The sequence below is a fragment of the Podarcis gaigeae genome (genome assembly GCF_964106915.1).
Source record: "Podarcis gaigeae genome assembly, chromosome: 12".
NCBI lineage: Eukaryota > Metazoa > Chordata > Lepidosauria > Squamata > Lacertidae > Podarcis > Podarcis gaigeae.
In genome coordinates, this window is record NC_139688.1 from 39,495,815 (window position 1) to 39,503,026 (window position 7,212).

The 7,212-nt window shown below is 41.0% G+C and overlaps 1 long non-coding RNA gene across 1 annotated transcript in view; it reads left to right on the forward strand.

The window, feature by feature from the left end:
* The window catches only part of LOC310828502, a 237,072-nt gene that overhangs the window by 133,118 nt on the left and 96,742 nt on the right, over window positions 1–7,212 (forward strand). The gene's annotated exons all lie outside the window — the stretch shown is intronic.

Here is a 7,212-nt window from a genome sequence, read left to right on the forward strand (position 1 = left end):
ATGGAGTGGTAGAACTACCGCTGCATTGGAAACCCTCCTGAGCTTGCAAGTTTCAGTCTTGCAAAGATTTTCCCTCCTCCAAAGCATGGGGATTGGAGAGTGCTAGCAAAACCATCCCCTCTGATTACAAACTAGACCTGCCAGTCACAATGGAGCTCTTCCCCCATGCCCTCTCCCCAATCTGGTACTTGCTCTCCTCCTACCACACCACCCTGGCGTTATCGTAAACTTGGAGACGGTTTGGCAAACTTAGCGATGACAGCTTTGCTTCTGACAAATGCAAAATATCTCTAAGGAACCCAGGACTCAGATACATTAGTAAAGAAAGAGTGTTTTATATACATTGTAACACTGTGACACCAGATGGCGTTGTGGAGTCCTGTCTTTTGCCAACGCGATTTCCCATAATAAAGTTTACAGCATGTTTTCCTGAAACACTTTTTTTTATGTGTGTAGATCCAGTCCCAGCTTGCCTTGGGATTCATTTGAATCTGATGCACACCTCTCTTAGAAATCACTAGCCCTGGCAGACCTTTCCTGCGCTTGCCTTAAAGGTAGTCATGCTAGCCCACTGCAGAAAAGTACTGAGTCTTCTGGAAGATTAACAAAGTTTCTCCTGTAGGGAAGTTGACCCAAGCTAATGGCTCTGTCCATAAGTTCTTCTTAGCAGAATTTCATCAGGTAAAATAATATGAAGATATCCCAGTGCCACATCCCAACCCCTATTCTGCCCCTTCTCATACAGGTATTTTGCCTGTTATGGATCTCTGCCATCTCATCTAGCTTGGACCATATTAAGCTGTAGAAGTCAATTTACCTGAAAGGCAAGGTTCCTCCTTCTCTCCGCATCCTTAGGCTTGATGTCCACACATAGAATAGCAGACAAACTGTTTTTGGTATCTAAAGTACAGGTAGACATTACATTCCCGTAACTTTCTTCAACAGCAATATCTGGAGAGCCATAGATCCTTCCACCGCCAGTCTGCAGCAATAAAGGAAAGAGCATCATTATTAAAGTTTTTACATGTCCCTTCACTCTTTATAATGCATGGGAACTGAATTAAGATAATTGTGTATCATGGAAACTGTGGGTCTGCTATCAACACATTTTTGGGGTGTGTGTATGTAAGGGTGGGTGTTTTGCTGAGCTGTAAGAATGCTCATAATAATGTATGACCTTTCTCTTCCTTGTGGGATGTCTACGGCCCACATGAATCCCAGAAGCTAAAATGAGATGACATTCCAAAGGTTTTATCCCATTTCACTTAAGATAAAAAGTGGGATTTGAGAAAAGTGTCAGATATAAAGGTCAGTGCTTTAAGTGATCTATATATGCTAGGTCTGCTCCCTGCTGCTTTCACATTCAGTCTCCTGAGAGCTCTACCTAAATCATTCTGTCTCTTGCTATTTCTTAATAGCAATGTCTATCCAGTTTGCAAGCCTGAATGACACAGGACCACTGCAAGAGCACTTTCTATAGTGACTTGAGTCTATTTAATAGCAATTCTTGTCCCCATGGTAAGAACATGAGAACAGCATGGCTGGCTCAAACTGAAGGCTTTTCCAATCACTGTTGCCAAACAGTGTGAACCCTACAAGTAAGGCATGAGAGGAATAACACTTTCCTGTTCATGATCCGCAGGAACTGGAATACAGAGGCAAGTTGCTGTCATATGATACTGGAGGCAAGATGGTAATCATGACTTGCAGTCGTTGATGACCTGATTCTCCATGAATTTTTCTAATGTTTTTAAAGCCATCCAAATTGGTGACCATCACCACACCTTTGTGGCGAAATTATTTACTTTATAAGTATTAAATCTCCCATGATTTAGCTTTATTGGATGACCCAGGATTCTAGAATTACGAGAGAAAGTCTCTTAGTAATACTTTATCCACACCACACACAACTTTATAATATCCTTGTTTACTCACCTTTATTTATTTATCATAATAAAAAGCACAAAACATTGTAACCTTTCCTTATTAGGAAGGTTGCTCCAGTCCTTTGAGCGTTTGGGTTGTGCTTTTCAGCACCTTTTCTAGCTCTGTGATAGATGATAGATATAGATAGATAGATAGATAGATAGATAGATAGATAGATAGATAGATAGATGATAGATAGATGATAGATAGATAGATAGATAGATAGATAGATAGATAGATAGATAGATAGATAGATAGATGCAGCAACGGTACACAGAATTCCAAGTGTGGTTGCAGCAATTATAAATGAATTTTGAAACAGACAGTTTTAATTTTTTTCCACCCTCCTCCATCCTTTTCCTAAAGACTCTTACATGGAATTTACCTTTTCCACAGCTGCGACACAATGGATTGACATTTTCATTAAGCTATCCATCTCAAACCCAGATCTCTTTCTTCATCCGTTACAACCAGTTCAGACCCCATTAGCGTAGTAGATGTGAAGTTGGGGCTTTTAACTCCACTGTGCATCACTTCTAGCTTCCTCATATTGAACTGCAATGTGCCTCCATTTACCCATTTTGGAGAGATCCTTTAGGAGCACCTCACAAATTCCTTTCTGTTTTTATCAGCCTGAATAATTTAGTATTATCGGCAAACCTGGCCACCACGTTGCTCACTCCTATGACATTCATTTGCATAGTCACAAGCTGCCTGCTTCTGGAGTTCTAGAAATTGCCTAGAACTATAAACTTTTTGTTAATGGGTCAGTTTAAGGTAAGATAGTGCACATTATCTCTCTCAAAGGAAGGGGAAAGTATGATGGGAGTAACCATAACTCAGTGGTAGAAAACATGTTTGATGAGAGGTCCCATAGTCAATCTGTGGCAAATCCAGTTAAAAGGGTCTGAGGAGCAGGTGATCGGAATGAGCTTTGCATAAGACTCTGGAGAAATGTGGCTTGTCAAGGGTAGACAACAGTGGGCTAGGTGAACAAATAGTCTAACCTGGTATAAGGAAGTCTCCTATGTTCTTAAATTTAACTAATTAATGCCTGCAAAGTGCTCTCAAATCTGCAGAATTGACGGTGCCTGCTTAAAGTTCAAAGCACAGCAATTCTAATTAAGCAAATGGCTCTCTATCCTGCCATCTTAAAGCAAGAATGAAGATTATAGACAAAGGTACTTGCTTGTTGAATTTACCCATAACATAATGACTGGGGTAGTTTTGAGTGTCTGTGGATTATCAAGGCCAGTTTGATGCAGGAATGACTTGGACTGCTGCCCATGACCCTGTATTTTCAGAGGCTTTCATTGATTTGAAAAACAAGAATTAGTATCTGGGTAAATGATTTAAAAATGTTTACATACAGTAAGCCCACAACTTACGTGCGTTTAACTTGTGTGCATTAAGCATTATGCACCTGGAATTTAGAAAAAAAGAGAGAGAGAGAAAAGATTAGAGGGGGCGCCAAAGGTTGGTGGGCATCCAGGAAAAAATACTTTGGCCATTCCATCTGCCATTGCTCCTAATGCGTTTTGACTATATGCGATTTTGTCTTTAGGCAGAATCCCCGGAATGTAACCCCTGCAGAAACTGAGGGCTTACTGTACTTCACAGTGAAAAACTAGTATGGATAATGGGACATATTGTATTAATGTAATTTTGTGGGCTTTTTTTCCCCTCCTGTAAGCAAAATCAAGTGCCAACCTAGGAGTGAGTAGGACTTCCCCGAGAAATGCAATCGAAACCAGTAGCAGCCAGACGGTTGGGGCAGTGTTGCTCACTTGACTTCATGATGGAAGTAACTACTGCTAGTTACTGGGGATGGAGCAAGGCGGTGGGGAGCTGGGAGTAGGCACAGTGGCAGGAGCACTAGATTGTCTCCACCGCTGCACCCATACTACACTAATCTGCATGCTGTCTTGCCCCTCCTTCCAGGGACGGCTCATCGCGTTTTGCAGCCTGAGGCAAAATGGGAAAGTGTTGTTCTGCTCCTACCGAAGCCTCCCTTGCCTGCAATGTCTGGCAGAGGCAGTACCCACGGGGGAACTGCCTCATGAGCTTCTGCCACCCAAGGCAGCTGCTTCAGCCTGTTTCATAGGCGGGCCGGCCCTGCCTTGTGTTCTTGGTAATAGGCAGCAGTTGGTGGCATTGGGAAAACCAGTTGAGCAGCACTTGCTTGTCTGCCCCTACGCATCAAAGCTGTGTTGGATTTCAGTCATAACTTCTCAGGAATCCACATATTCATTTTGAAGATTTGTACCAGAGGCAATTTCTGCGGCAAACAAACATCTGAGGCAAGATGGAGGGAGACGTGATGATAGGCGCAAAAACCATTCAACTCAAACATTGTTTCAGTTATTTATTTATTATGACATATCATAGGGCAATGTGATATTTCACGCTCCTTAGATACCAGTGTACTAGGAAAAGCTGCTGAACAGAACAGAATAGAACAGTGTAGCGTACAAGAGGATACTTACAAGCAGTGCAATTTTGCCCTACAACAGAAATAAAGTTTACAACTTCTATAAAAATTTGAGAAATAACACCTGCAAAGCAACTGTGAGAAGCACAAAAATGTGACTATAATCTATGTACAGTATAGTTAATCCAGCTAAAATCCTGCAATCCATATTTTGGGGAGATTGATGACTTGAAAGAAAAGTTTTTACTTTATAACCGTGGTTTTAATTATCCACTTAGAAACCTTATTTCTGGCAGCTAATGAATGAATGATACATGCGACTGGTTAGAGAGATTTTTGTCCGTCCCATTCCGCCCCATATCACAGCACATAATACATATTGTCAAGTAGTCTTTTCAAATTTTTAGCTTTTCAAATTTTGGGGGTGGGGGGCTTTTTGCATTTTAAATGCACCAATCTTGTTAAACCCCTTTTGGAGAGAATAGAATAGAATAGAATAGAATAGAATAGAATAGAATAGAATGCCTGGCATGCTCTGGTCCATGGGGTCACGAAGAGTTGGACACGACTAAACGACTAAACAACAACAACAACAACAGAATAGAATAGAATAGAATAGAATAGAATAGAATAGAGGCCTAAATTTCATTGTGCTTGTTCCTCTTTTCCACTGCCTGCTTCAGATATGGGGCACTATTTAACAGAGCAGAACAACAGGGTTCCCAAAACACTTCATAAGAGTCCAGGCACAGAAGAAATTAAATGAACCAGATAAAAATCTGTCTGCCCTTTTCACAGCTAGGACAGGTCATAAGCATGCAATTATTTAGTGAGATTGTGATGAGACAAAATTAAATACAAACTTTAAACACAGCTAGGAGCTCTTCCTGTTGCCTTAAAAATGCCTTGGGCAAAGACAGTACAGCTCAGGAAGGAAAATGTTGAGATATTGCTAAAATAATGTAACTGTGCTAGCAGTTTCTCCTTTAGAAAGCAAGTATCTTCCTAACTTGAATTACTACTGGAATTAAAAGAACAGCAATGTTTTATCTCCCCAAGTCACTTCTCCCTTTGTGTTGTGTGCATTTTTGTTGTCAGAATCAAGTGAAAATAGTTAAATTGTGACTATACAATCAAAAGATGTGTCTTGATACCGGAGTAATCAGTTTAAGAAAGTATCCTTGGCTGTTCTGTAGAGCAGGATCTTCTCTGTTATGGCACCCACTGTTTGTGGTTCTCCCTTCCACCAGCAGATCAGGCTTGCACTAGATTCAGGTAGGTAGCTGTGTTGGTCTGATGCAGTCAAAATATATATAAAAATAAAAAACCTGTCCAGTAGCACCTTAAAGGTAAAGTGACCCCTGACCATTAAGTCCAGTCGCGGACAATTCTGGGGTTGTGGCGCTCATCTCGCTCTATAGGCTGAGGGAGCCGGCGTTTGTCTGCAGACAGCTTCCGGGTCATGTGGCCAGCATGACTAAGCCGCTTCTGGTGAACCAGAGCAGCACATGGAAACACCGTTTACCTTCCCGCCGGAGCGGTACCTATTTATCTACTTGCACTTTGACATGCTTTTGAACTGCTAGGTTGGCAGGAGCTGGGACCAAACAACAGGAGCTCACTCTGTCGCAGGGATTCGAAACACCGACCTTCTGATCAGCAAGCCCAAGGCTCAGTGGTTTACACCACAGTGCCACCCGCGTCCTTTCCGGAGCATACTCAAAATAAATTAAATAATTGTCCAGTAGCACGTTAGAGACCAACCAAATTTGTTCTGGATATAAGCTTTCATGTGCGTGCACACTTCTTCAAATAAAGTGAAACAGAAGTCACCAGACCCTTATATATAGTGGGAGAATGGGGTGGGGTTTCTCTCAGGAGGGTAGTAGGCGATGGGTGATTGACTCAATGGGTATGGTAAACCTGTTGACGACTGTTAATGACTGCAATTAGTCCTACAGGACAAAGCAAGGGATAGTATGCAGATGATTAGCATGTGTAATGAGACAGGAATCCAATATCTCTGTTAAGACCAGGTCTCTCCATAGTTTTCAGTTTAGTGTTAAGTTGTAATTCAGGAACTTCTCTTTCAAGTCTGTTTCTGAAATTCTTTTGCAATAAGACAGCTGCTTTGAGATCCTGTATTGAATGTCCTGGGAGATTGAAGTGTTCTCCTACTGGCTTCTCTGTCTTGTGATTCCTGATGCTAGATTTATGTCCATTTATCCTTTGGCGTAGGGTTTGGCCTGTTTGTCCAATAATGCCAGCAGTGCCCTTCAGCTCTCTATGCACACGAAAGCTTATACCAAGAACAGGCTTGCACTGTTATCTTCCATAAAAAATGAATGAATGAATGAATAAATAAAGGTCCATTTAATTAATTAATTAATTAACTATCTATAGGATTCAGTGATCTCTTTGTCATGTTAATCAAAAGCTTCCTGTTAGAAATGTAATCTTGTTGAATTTATTATTTTTAAGGGAAATTAGCTTATCTTTTGGAATTTTAATTAACTTATAAGGCACATTTCAATAAAGAAGATCTAGAATTAGCTAGAAATCATTTAAACCAATTACTTGGTCCCTTTAAATAGGAGAGTGGAAATGATACAGATGTGATATCTTGCTGAGTTGCTACTTGGACTACACGTTTTGTTTGTGTGATGTGCTCCAGTCTTTGTTGAATATCTTTGTCAGCCTGTACCCATCTCGTGCCTTGGAAATGCATGTCACAAACAGGACTTCATGACAGGATTTCTGGACTTTGGATAGATCGCATCCTGTACCAATGAAATGCAAGTTTACTGTCATCTGTCATCACTTGCCAATGTCTGTTAGACATATGCATTTCTTGG